Raw genomic sequence first — 13,631 nt, 5'->3', positions numbered from 1 at the left:
ACATGGGTATGTCCTAGTCCAGTAACTGTAATCTAACTTTTTTTTTCAATTATCCCCTGCCTGTATGTTTTGACTTGTAGGGCCATGTGCAAGAGGGATGAAGAACTTTTATAAAACTACAGATATCCATTATTTTCTTAATTTCAGCCTGTGTGGGCCACTGCAGGGAACAAACAGTGAATTCAGTTAAGTGGTCATTATCCATATGATTTTCCCTATAATTAAGGACCATGCCGGTCCAACAACAGAATCCAGGTGGCTAAACCAGAATTAAGCTGGAACCCACCAGAGCCCTTTGGGAACTGTATACTAAAAAGATAGCCTAAGGTTGCTATCAAAAGAGAGAAAAAAATTATGCCAGGAAGCATCAGGGCAGAATCTCTGCTTTTTAAAATAGTTCTCTATAACTTCCCTACTTCTGCATTTTTGATCAAAGCACAAGGAGCAGACAGGAGGGGATAATCTCTCTGGAAACAGCCACACTTAGTGACCAAATTGCCTTACTAAGGTGTATAGACTAGAAGGAGGTTAGGAAGTAATCCTTTTGAGCTATTTTTTAATTGCATGTTACTTTAACACTAAACAATACCAAATGTCTGCATATTGCAGAAAGCATTTGAGGTCCATACCTTAATTAATACCTCTATTAACAATATGTGGCTGAGTAGCATTCATGATAAAAGGAGCATCCGTTGTCAGAATGAAAATTATTTGGAAAGCTGAAACATGACACTAGGCAGTTTCAAGGTGATATATAAATGAGCCAGCGTTGGCTTCTGTACATTGGCCCCTATGTTGTTTTCTTCAGAGTGGGCTAGGACCAATTTTCTCAGCCTTATCCAGTGCCAAACTCAAGTTCTTCAACATTCAATTGCTTTAAATGTAGCCCAGATAGGCATATTTGGGGCACTTATTTAGCCTACCTGACTTGTATAGCCCATGAAATTGTACACAACATCTGTTAGTCAAAGGTAAGACAAACTCTGTAGCTATAAAAGAACTGTGATTGTTAATTTTATGCAGTAACTTAACTGGGCCCCTAGGTGCCCAGATATTTGGTCAAATATTACTCTGAGTCTTTCTGGGGGGGGGGGGCATTTTTGGATGGGGTTAACATTTTAATCAGTAGAATAAAGCATATTTCCTCCCCCAACACCATATGAGTGGGCCTCTTCCAATCTGTTAAAGAAAGGCCTGACTAGAACAGAAAGAATGATTCTCCCCCGAGTGAAAGAAAATTCTTCATCAGATTGTCTTTAACCCGGAACTGAACCATCTGCTCTTCTATGTTTTAAGCTTGTCAGCTTACACCGATGAACTCAAAATTGAATATAGATTTCCTTGGCTCAGCATGCATTTAACCAAGAACTTGTTACCCAATGAATTGTATAAACACTTCCATATCAAAGGCTTTAAGTAAGTCTCATCTGATTGGGATATTCAGTCCTGGAAGTCAGACAAACAAACTAAATCCACTTTTAGGCTGAATCTAAAGAAATATTTACATACAAAATATGAATGAGTAAAAAATAGTTTGGCCTGAAATTTTCTTAAATTCAGCAATTTAGTTGGATCATACAAAAACTTGCTTAATCGATGTATTATTCTCTTCAAAAAATAATTGTCAGGTCTAACTTTTCAATCATGGCCTTCGTTCTCTAATTCCTAGTTCCAGAATATCTTTGACTTTTGCTTTGTGTTTGCTTTGTCTCCTCTGTTTATAGGATATGTTTTGTGAGCAGAAACATGACCCTAATATTTAGGGTCTTAACCCTTATAATGTACAATAATGGCAAAAATTCATTTCTAAGAAAAATTCTTTAAATAAACAGAACTCAAGGTAACTCTACTATTTATAATAACTGTCTATTATTCTACCTTATATGGCATAGTGAACATTTTTATCTGGAAAAGTAAATGAAAATCAAACCCATTATACATTATCTCCCTTCTACATATGCTTAACTATTCTTAATTTTCTATTAAGTACACTCCTTTTTTATCAATTTAATCATTAGAAAATAATACTAAGACTCAACCATTAGACTTAGGAATATTAAACACTAACTGTAAAAACTTTTGTTAATTTTGTTTGAAAGTATTTATATTTTTACTTATTGCTATCTTTGGGTCTACAGGAAAGGAGACCCTTGGTTATTTGAATCACAGATATTTTAAATATTTCATAAATTGAGGCTGGGTTTTCACTATGTAGAGAGTGATAAGAATGACAGTGACAAGAACCCTTCTGTCAGCATGACCTTGGAGTAGGCTTTAGGTCAAATCTAACTCCAGTGATTCCAGTGTTTATTATCTGTGTGACTACAATAGTCTGCTAGGGCGGCCATAACAAAACACTACTGACAGGTTGGCTTAAACAACAGAAATTCATTTTCTCACAGTTCTGGACACTGGAAGTCCAAGATCAAGGTTCTGGCAGGGTTGCCAGAAAAGTTGGTTTATAATGAAGCCTCTCTTCTTGGCTTGCTGATGGCCACCTACTAACTATGTCCTCACATGGCCCTTCCTCTGTGTTTGCATACTTCTGGTGTCTAGGAAACCAGTCCTATCAAAGTAGGAGCCCACCCTTATGTATGTATTTAATGTTAATTACCTCCTTAAAGATCCTATTTCCAAATACAGTCACATTAAGGATTAAAGCTTTAGCATATAAATTTTGGGGAGACATAATTAAAACAGTTACCCTAGGTAAATAATTAACCTGAACTTATTTCTTTTTGTGTAAAATGGAGATGTTAAAGTTAACTTGAAGAACTATTCTGATTATTAAGTGAGATACAATGTATCTAGTTCTCAGTATAATAGCAATGCTTAACTACACACACACACATACACACACACAAACACACAGTTGTTATTTGCATTGTAAATTTTCCACCCTCAGCCCTGACTCATCTTTCATTGGTTGTTGGTTGTTGCATAGGTATTCAAGAAGCAAGGGTAGGAGCTACAAATCAAAATTTAATCACAGAATGCCTTTAAAGTTAATAGTATTTCATTGGGAATTAATTAAGATCAGTTTGGTTATAGGTTAGGTCCCTTTTTTGTGATTTTCTGTATTTTGCTTAAGTCTTCATGCTCTTGAAAGATGGGAATTTATTCAGGGTATCTTTGGCAAATAAATGTGATGGGAATAGGCCAAAATAAAGTGTAATGGTTTGATATAGTAATTCAAGCCTCAGCCTATAAGAAAGCCAAGCAAGGTACATTTGGGTTAACTGAGCTGCATAGGATTGAATAACTGATTTTTGACAATGATGAGATGATTACCTAGGTTTCTTAACTCCTATACAATACATATTTTAGTTCACCTTAAGTGTTTGCCTTACTTATTAGTTAAGTGACTTTGGCTCTGTAAACCTGCCACGTGATTTTTCATTTGTAAAAACAGCAATAATTATAGGGTTTTATCTATAGGATTTTTATGAGAATTGAATGTTTTGGTTTGTTTTGTTATATAAAGCAGAGCAGAGTGCCCAACACATTGTAATGATCAATAAAATTAGATTTTTATGATAATTTCTAGCATAATTAGGCTGCCATTATTTTCTGGTCAGTTTGTTCCCCTGCAGGTGCAATTTTTCACATTTAATTCCTTGAGGTAATTAACCACTTTATGACTGTTTTCCTCAGCCTTACTTTCAGAACTCTTCAAAATGTAGCCTGTATCACCCACTTGGTATAAGTTCATACTGTACAGCAGTCCGAACCCCTGACTCCAGTCCTCCAGGCACTAGTACTATCATCATTCTGGGTAATTCTCATGCTCAGAAGCACTCTTCTCTGGCAATATTCTACCAAATTCTAACCATTTTGAAAGGTGAAGATCAAGTTTACTTTCCCATTAGCCCCTTTCTCAACCAATGTTGTACATATTATTTCTCTTTCATTAGACTGAACTAATTCTGATTCTTTGTCCACTTCAACTGGAGTTTTAGACAACTCATTCATCCCATATTTTCAGATAGAAATAAAGTCTCAACAAAATTTTCACCACATCTTTTTGAAGCCTATTGGTTGGGAGGGAGACAGGAGGATAGAATAGTGTTCTTCTAGCTAATGGGAGTAACATTTACAATCAGACATAGTTTTTATTTGTGCAGTCACTACACAAAAAATTTTGGTCATAAATTAGGAGTATGGGTTATATTACTGCTAGGAAGCTTCAGCATTTAGTATCCCTCAGCTTAAATACTTTCTTATTCACTTAGAACTAGAATGTGCCTTTGTCTTAAAAATATGTAACCAATGATATGTGATTTAAAGCACAGTGGAATTTATGACCCAAGAGAGAAAAATATGAGTATATAGATGGGATTTATATTAATCAAATAATTGATAGTTGAGGATGCTGTAGCATTTGACCTTTTAAAGAATGAATAGTTTTTTGATATACAGAGACGTGGGAAAAAAGGCACACACTGGGAGATTGAAAGGGTATCCCAGAAATAGCTTTATCAAAGGAGCAAGTTTAAATAAAATGGAGGGCATATCAAGAATAGGACAGGTACCAAGGGCCTGAAATATATATAATTTATGGCCATTTTTTTCAAAGAAAACACTTTTGAGAATAAAAATTCTATACAAAAGAAAATATTTTGAATAGGAAATTAAATCCCACAAAATTCCTGGAAGCTTGGAAATTCAGGACTTTTCCTTCTGAGATATCTTTAGGCAATTTATCAGAAATGCTGTCACACAAGTGCTTCCTGATTGCAACCTGATTTTTAGGTCGTCATTCAGAATTCTGTATTGAGAACTCCCAGCAACTTCTAGCACTCAATGGTCTATGCAAGTTAGACCTGGCATATCAAGTTAATGAGGCTCATGGTAAATCTGTGATTAAGAATGATAAGGCTATATGTAAAGTAACAGGAGAGAGGGGTAGAAGGTGTGCAGAGAGTGGGGTTATGAAAGATCAAATCTAAATAGAGAAAAATGAAGTCAATCATGGGATACCTTAAAAGCCATCTAAGCTATTTCGGATTTATTCATTGAAGAGGTCTACAAGGTGTTTGGAGAAGGAACTTTTGTAATTCAGGACTTATTTTCTTATAATAGAAACCACACAGAAAATGATTTGCAGCAATACATCATTTTTCCTGGAGCGAAAGTGTAATATGCATTCATATAGGAATTGATTTGATTACCATTTCAATCTAATATGTGCTATATATAGTAGGTGACTTATGATAGGGCTTCAATAGCCAACTTCAGTACTCATAAAAACGTATTTTTCATTTTCATGCCCTTAAAAACCCCAAGGTACTCTTCAAAAGAAATTTGATAGAATTTTTATTATTTCCTTATCTTTCTTTAAAAGTAATTTTATTTTAATGACATGTACTTAGGAAAATAATGGGATGGAGTTTCATGATATGCTATTTTGATGGAGACAACTACTTTTATTACTAAGCTCCCATACATAGGGCAGGCAAACAGAGTATCAAAAGAAAGATAAAATATTGATAAGAATAGTTTTTTTTCAATTAGAAATACAAGTACAATTGCACATTTTGGAGAAATAAAGTGAAAGCTAAGTTAATTCTACTTTGTCTTATAAGGGCCAAGGATTATAAGTTCCTATGAAATGACACTCCAAATATGTATATAGCTTGGAAATTATTCCTTCAAGTGACCACTTAGAGGGGAACTGTATCACAGTGGAGATGCCTTCTAGCACACGAGGATTAGACATGGTTGTTCTGTTTTCACATACACTACAAATCTAGTGTCCTATACAAGGAGGGTTTGGTGTTTTGACAAATGTACTGAGATGGTTTCCTTTTTCTGCAGTCAGTATCTGCTTTAAACCACCTCGTTGGACAGCAAACATGCATCCTCTTTATGCTGTCAACTTCAGCTTCTCAGGTGCTCCAGCTTGTCTTGTGTTCAGTTAGGTCTCTGCTCCTCTTTTGTGAGGCTAGTTTAGCACCTGATTTTATTTGCCCTGATTCTTAGAGTGTTGTCCTAATACTCTTATATCTGAGTGACCAAGGGAATTTGTTAAAATGCAGATTGTCTAAGGTCTGAGTCCAGAATAGTATCTAGGAACCCACACTTCCATGAAGTTTTCAAATGTATTTTACAAGCCTCAAATTGAAAGACTCTGTTCGTGACTAAAACACAAAACTTAATTCCACCTCACCCGTATTAAGCAATGCAATACAACACTTCGAGTATATGTCTTATTTTTCTTATTTGTGAGGTAAGATAGGCTTATAAAATGGTCATTATGGATCTAACATGAATACTGTCTATACTAAGTCAGGTTAGGCTCCGGTATACCCTTCTGCTTTACCACTTCCCCATTTCCCTTTCTATACTGCTCCTTAGTCCAGGAGTTCTCTAAGTGTAGACTTGATATCAATGACATCATCATTCATCATCTGTGAATTCATCAGAAATGCAAACATACATGTCTTATATTGTCTCCTCGCACCCCAAGTTTTATTGAACCAGGGGCTCTAGGAGTGTGGCTCAGTCTTCCAGATGATTCCAGTCCACACTGAAGTTAGCGAACTTGATCTTAATTTCTTCTTTTCCCATCTCTGTTGCCTACTCAGGAAATTATGGCATTATTTCAATCAAATCACACCAAGTTCATTAAAACATCTGCATCTCAATAGAAAATCTGGGTTAAAAAGTATTAAACCCACAGAAATAAAGTACAACTGAAAAAAAATTAGTTTAGATCCTTGAGGAAAATATTTTGATAAGGGAAAATATTTTGATGAGAAGGTTAGCAAGAGTGTCATCAAACAGTTATGTGCTTATGCTTGACCTATACCTGAAAGTATCCATCTTAGTCCGTTTGAGTTGCTATAAAGAACTACTTATTAGCAAATTAATTCCTTGATATAGAAAATAAAATAAAAGAAAAGAGGTTTATTTGGCTCACAGTTCTGCAAGCCGTATAACTAGTATGATGCCAGCATCTGCATCTGGTAATGGCCTCATGGCAGAAGGTGAAGAGGAGCCAACTAGTCACATGGTGAGGGACGAAGCAAGAGAGAGTGGAGGGAGGTGACAGGCTCTTTTTAATAAACAGTTCTCATGAAGACTAATAGATGACACCAAAGCAATTTGTAAGGGATCTTCCCCTGCGACCCAAACACCTCCCATTAGACTCCACCTCCAATATTGTGGATCAAATTTCAACATAAGCCTTAAGGAGGCCAAACCATATCCTGTGTAGATCCACTGGAATGTATCTGACCTATATCATCCCCTCCAAAATCTCTTTTCTATAAGGCAACAAATAATAGATAAATTAATACATGCTGATATACAGTTATGTTACTCAACATATGCAGCTTATAATTTTATTGGGGTCTTCTGGAGATGATTTCCCCATACTATATGTTGGAAAAATCCAGGTAACATGGTAGATTGAAGAGATAGAAAGATAGATTCCATGAAGCTGTTCTATCTCCTCATAACTCCTTCTTTTTCTTCAAAGATAATTTACACGTGTACCTGAAATATTTACATAAAAAACATTAAAGGGAAATCTGATAGCTGTCTTATCTTATTTAAAACGCAAGTAAAGAAGTACTAACTCTACTCTGACATTTATAGGAATGTATATTTTAGCTCAATATAAAGAAAACTTTTCTAAGAACTAAAATTGTCTGTCCCCAAAATTCAAGCAGCATACTGTAGATATTAAGAGCACATTCTGCGGAAGCAAAAGGATCTGAGTTCATATTTTGTGACACCTCTTTTATTTGTTCTTTGACCTTGAACAAAGCAGTAAATGCTCAAAACCTTAGTTGTCTTAAAAATTGACCAGAAAATTGTCTTGTCTTCTTCATAGGTCATTGTAATAACTAAGTGTGATATTTGTGAGGTACTTATCACAGTCCCCAGGACAAATGAGCACTTAGTAAATAGCAGCTATTATTTTCAGTTTCTAGCAGAGGCTGAATTACCACCTTGCAGTGATGCCAAAGAGAGAGGGATGAAAAAATTGCTAGTATCTATTTTAAATCTATGAATTTGAGACCTTAGAAAGCCATATATTCTCTAAGTTTTACACTTAGATGAAGACTACTTATAGAAAATAATTAAATGTGAAAAAAATTCCTCAAAGAAATTTTAAGATGCATTTTGGCTGGCTTATTTTTTCACGGATCCATAAAACAAATCCTAAATCATCCCTTTTTTTTCCACTTTGAAACTTTTCCTCATTAGACACAGTTTCTGAGGATATTTTCGTCTCTCACATCAAAATTCAGACATGGACGTGCATCCATGTTAACACACAGGTTGTCTCCATCACTTACGTCGAATTCCATGGAGTTCATCAAATACTGGGTTGGCCTCAAATGCTGCATTGTATCTGGATAAGTGGGCTTTGTCTTTTTCTAGTCTTTTTCAACATAGTGCTCTGGGTGTAGCTTTCTATTTCCCGTGAACTAATAGATGGATAAAAGTTTCTATCAATCTGACAAGTTATTTCTTTCCATTATTCAAGACATTTGACATTTGGAGGGTTTTAACATGTACATTCTTTGATGGCATTTGAAAAACATCCATTAAGAATCAGGAATATTCTGAAAAATCTCAAAGAGAAGCTTTTCTCTGCTATGCTCAGAAAATGTGATTTTAAATGAATAATGAATACATAAAAGTCTTTTTTTAAGTAGGAAAAACATTCTCCTTTTATCTCATAAACAAAAAGATACATTTTCTAAATGAAATCAAATATGAGACTCTCATAGAATTTTAAACTATTACAGTGACTGTGATTATAAATTTCATGTATTGCTTATGAATCCTGTGGACATTTTGGCAAATTTGTGTTAGAGTAAAAGCAGGAATGCAACTCCAAAAAGTGAACCCTTCAGATTTGTAACTTGTTACAATCCCTCTTGACTTAATTTCTGGCCAAGTAGATATACCATTAATAATTTATTTATGTTAGTATTGACTTCATTTGCTTTCACACTGGGTGCTGGGCCCTTTGAGAACCTTGAATGCCAATAGAGTGAATTTCCATCAGAGATTTATGAAGTCAGTGATCTTGGGTCCACATCAGCAATCTAACAAATGACTCTGGCAGAGGTTAGTGGGCATTCAGTCAGTGTCAGAGACTTTGTAGGCAATCCATTTATGAGAATCAATAATCATAACTCAGGCTGGGGCCTCTAGTTTGTAATCTACACAGCTTTGTTGGTTATCAACCCACTCTGGTAAAAAAAAATAGAGCTATTACATGTTATTTTCCATGTAATTTTGTATCAGTATTATAAAGCTTTTATGACACTTGTATTTACATAAAATTATAAGGGCAATATGGAGTCAGAGGGAAAATGATATGGTTTGGCTGTGTGTCTTCACCCAAATCTCATGCCAAATTTTAATCATCAATGTTGGAGGAGGGGCCTGGTGGGTTGGTGAGAGGTGATTGGGTAATGGAGGCAGACTTTCCTCTTGCTGTTCTCATAATAGTGAGTAAGTTCTTATGAGATCTGGTCATTTAAAAGTGTGTAACACTTCCCCCTTTACTCTCTTCCTTCTGCCCTGGCCATGTGAAGATATGTCTGCTTCCTCTTTGCCTTCTGCAATAATTTTAAGTTTCCTGAGGCCATCTCAGCCATGCTTCCTGTACAGCCTGTGAAATTATGAGTCAATTAAACTTCTTTTCTTCATAAATTACCTAGTATCAGGTATATCTTTATAGCAGTATGAGAACAGACTAATACAGGAAGAAACAACTTGAATTTAAAACCATAAACCCTGGGCAAAAATCATCTTCTTAATAGCTTTGTAATTTTAGCTATGAATTAAGAGGAGTGTAGGTTATATTATTGCTAGAAAGGCATCAGGGTTTAGAGTTCCTCAGCTTAAATATTTTGTTAGTCACTTAGAACTAGAATGTTCTTAGACTTTGAACTCTACAGACTGTTTTTAACAATTTTATATATAATATTTTTATGATACTTTCAATGTTCCAATTTTACAAAAATGAGAAGCAAAACACATAGAATTTAATCAACTTGTCCAGAGTATCTAGCTTATGTTGGGGTAGATGAGATTCAAATTATAACAATTGTACTTCAGAGTTCATGTTCTTAACAATTACACATACTGTCCTTAACTTTCTTATATACATATTGCAAAAAGAAGATAACACTTTTGATACCAAGAGTCTATGATTGTTGTTAGTCTCTAATATAATGATGAATGTTAATATAATAATAATCTATAATATGGAAGTATATAATAATATTGGTATACAATAATATTAACACATATTACACATAAAATAATATATAGAATTATGTAAAAGATGGGAATAAGTTCTTGTTTATTAATATTATACTACCAGGTGTTTCAAATATAATTGTCCCAGAATTGGTACAAGCTAAAATTTATATGTAACATCAATCCCATTTTACAGATGAGGGAAATAAATTTCAGAGAGATAAATTAATTTGCCAAATATTCTATGATAAAGAAGTTGCAGGTCTCAGATTTAACTTTAAAGCTTCCTCAACTCATAAATTAAATCATTTGTATTCTATCATATTGACCTTAATAATCATAAATAATATTTCTACTTGTTAGAAGTTTAACTCCTCAAATTACCCTTCAGAAATTCATTTGTTGAATATACAGATGGTTCTGAAAAATATTGCAAACCTCTAAAGTATAATGCTATGCTTAGATGAAACTGAAATATTGTTTCTGTCTCTCTGGAGTAATTGAAATTTCTTCAGGAATAGTACAGTTATTTCCTATTTTATAACATTATAAAATATACACCTTAATTCAACTGAAAACTCAAATGGAGTTTTTGGCATTCAGTAAACAGAATATGATATACACATGAAGCGTTCTCTCCATGAGGTAGGCAACTGATTTCTGCAATTATAGATAATCATTAGATAACTAAACCTTTATCAGCTACATTAAGTCACCTTGAAAGAAATTTTACATTGTTGATGCATAATGCACAAGAGAGTGCTCTCTTGGTAACTGCAAATATACGTGAAGGTAAAAACTAGTATAGGTAGGGAGTGAAAAATCAACTGCTACAGAATTCATATCCAATTTAGAGTCTTAAAATAACCGAAATCTGGCTCTTCATGGGGCCATTGTTACAAACCACATTGAAAGGGTCGGTAGTAATAGATATTTGATATACATATGTACTGCAGCAATTACATTTTTATAAGGTCAATTGGAGTCATACGGGTAGTTTAACACAGCATGGTTCTTTTAATACTTTTGAACAACCCACTTGACTTGAAAGTCTTCAAATCAAGTCTTAAATTAGAAGACCATTTTAAAAGGACAGATACCCAGGGATAAAAGGTTATGAGAATTTGCTCTATTTTATTTTACTAGATTAATGACAACAAAATGGGACTTTGATTGAAGTAGCAATAATAGGATAAGGCTAGCCAAAGTAGACAAAACCAATAGTTTCAGATATATAACATGTGAAGACATAGAATTAGCTAGCAAATAAGTCCAGGAACATCAAGATGAGCATATTAAAGTGGGTTTAAAATGAAATAAGAACCTAGATATATAAAATAGCTCAGGACTTGCCATTTCTTCTCATAGGGTTCATGAAAAAAAAATATGCCCAGAAAAGTCAAAATTATCATTTTACTGTGAGTGGACTTTGCCTTGAATCATCTGTGACTCTTCAGTGGACTAGCCAGAGATAACATAAAAGAGAAACAAAGTAAGCCAAAATAGGCCAAAACCAAAGTCAGTGAAAGATCTTTTCAGTTTATATCCTCCTCAAATCCCAATCTGATTTCAAACTCCAATTTGAAATAAGTCTAAATCATATGTACCATTTTAAGGAATATAAAGTAAAGGTTGTCCCAATGTCATCGGGGAAGCCCCCTCAGCTACCCCCGCCGCTTGACTTCCTGCCTTAGACCTTTTTTAAGTGTCTCCTGAATGGTCTTCCTTAGCTATGTGGAAAAAGAAAGCAATTAAGAAATAAAGATTCCACTTTGACCCATAATCCTTTTGAAATGCCTTCCCTTTGAACTGTAGCCCATTACAATATCTTCAACTTGACAAGCTTGAATTAAAACCTTTCCTTCTGTGGATGAGGTTTAGGCTAGTTTATGGAAGCAGAGTGCAAGAAAAAAAAAAAAAAGTTCAATGTCTTATGTATTTATTTATTTATTTATTTATTTTTTTGAGACGGAGTTTCGCTCTTGTTACTCAGGCTGGAGTGCAATGGCAATCTCGGCTCACCGCAACCTCCGCCTCCTGGATTCAGGCAATTCTCCTGCCTCAGCCTCCCAAGTAGCTGGGACTACGGGTGTATGCCACCACATCCAGCTAATTTTTTTGTATTTTTAGTAGAGACAGCGTTTCACCATGTTGGCCAGGATGGTATTGATCTCTTGACCTCGTGATCCACCTGCCTCAGCCTCCCAAAGTGCTGGGATTATAGGCATGAACCACTGCGCCCAGCCCAATTTCTTCTAAATAGGACCCCTGACTTTCCCATGTACCTTTTATTAACCCCTTAGGTTTAACAGGAAGCTCCGTAATCAATGGAAAATATGAGAATCTTGTTTTGGGGAGATAATAACTGATAATCAAAAAGGCCTACCCACAACTTCTCTAAGCCTTGCAGTACAATATGTTCTTAGACCAAAAAATTGGAAAGTTTATCCTCTCAAGATTTTTTTGACTTTACTTCTAGAGTGTTTGAAAAAGTTCAGAAAAATATATTGAGTTTATTCAAAATTAATCTTAAGCAGAAAATAAAAAAGCTATTCCAAATCTTACTCTGTTTCTGNAACTAAGCTTGCAAAACAAGATTTCCTGGTGCACACCAGGTGGCAACACAGCTTGAAAACACCATCATGCCAGTCATGTAAATATAACAGCAGTGTGTTAATCCCTTCTAACAGGTAACAAAAGACAACTTTCTGCAGGTAATTTCTATTTACCAAAGAAAATGTGAAGTTCTTGCTATGGTTTGAATGTGTCCCCCAAAGTTTGTGTATTCAAGACTTGATACCCAATGTGGCAGTGCTGAGGGCTGACGCCTAAAGGAAGATACCTGGGGCATGGAGTGCCACCTTAATTCTGTTATCATGGGAATGGGTTTCTTATTAATGGATGAGTTTGTCTCCCTCTTGCTCTCTTGCCATCTTTTTGCCCTTCCAAAATGTAACGATGATGTAAGAAAGCCCTTGCTAGAGCAGGGGTCTCAATATTAGACTTTCCAGTCTCCAGAATCATGAACCAATATATTTCTGTTCACAAATTGCCCAATCTGTGGTATTCTGTTATAGGAGCACATAATGGATTTAGAAGGTTCCAATTTGAAACGTCTCCCTTTATTTTCATTATTTTTATTTGAATCATGCTTTATTGTTTGTTATTGATCCAAATGTTTTTCTTTTTATTTCCAACTTTTATTTTCAGTTCAGATGTACATGTGCAGGATGTGCAGGTTTGTTACATGGGTAAACATGTAATGTACCATGCTGGTTTGCTGCACAGGACATCCCATCACCTAGGTGTTAAGCCAAGCATCCATTAGCTATTCTTCCTGATGCTCTCCCTCCTCCCACACCCCACGCTCTGACAGGCCCTGCTGTTTGTTGTTCCAC

The sequence above is a fragment of the Cebus imitator genome, unplaced genomic scaffold (genome assembly GCF_001604975.1).
Source record: "Cebus imitator isolate Cc_AM_T3 unplaced genomic scaffold, Cebus_imitator-1.0 Scaffold116, whole genome shotgun sequence".
NCBI classification, from domain to species: Eukaryota; Metazoa; Chordata; class Mammalia; order Primates; family Cebidae; genus Cebus; species Cebus imitator.
The sequence above is the reverse complement of the archived record's forward strand: the minus strand, read 5'-3'. Positions refer to the sequence as shown.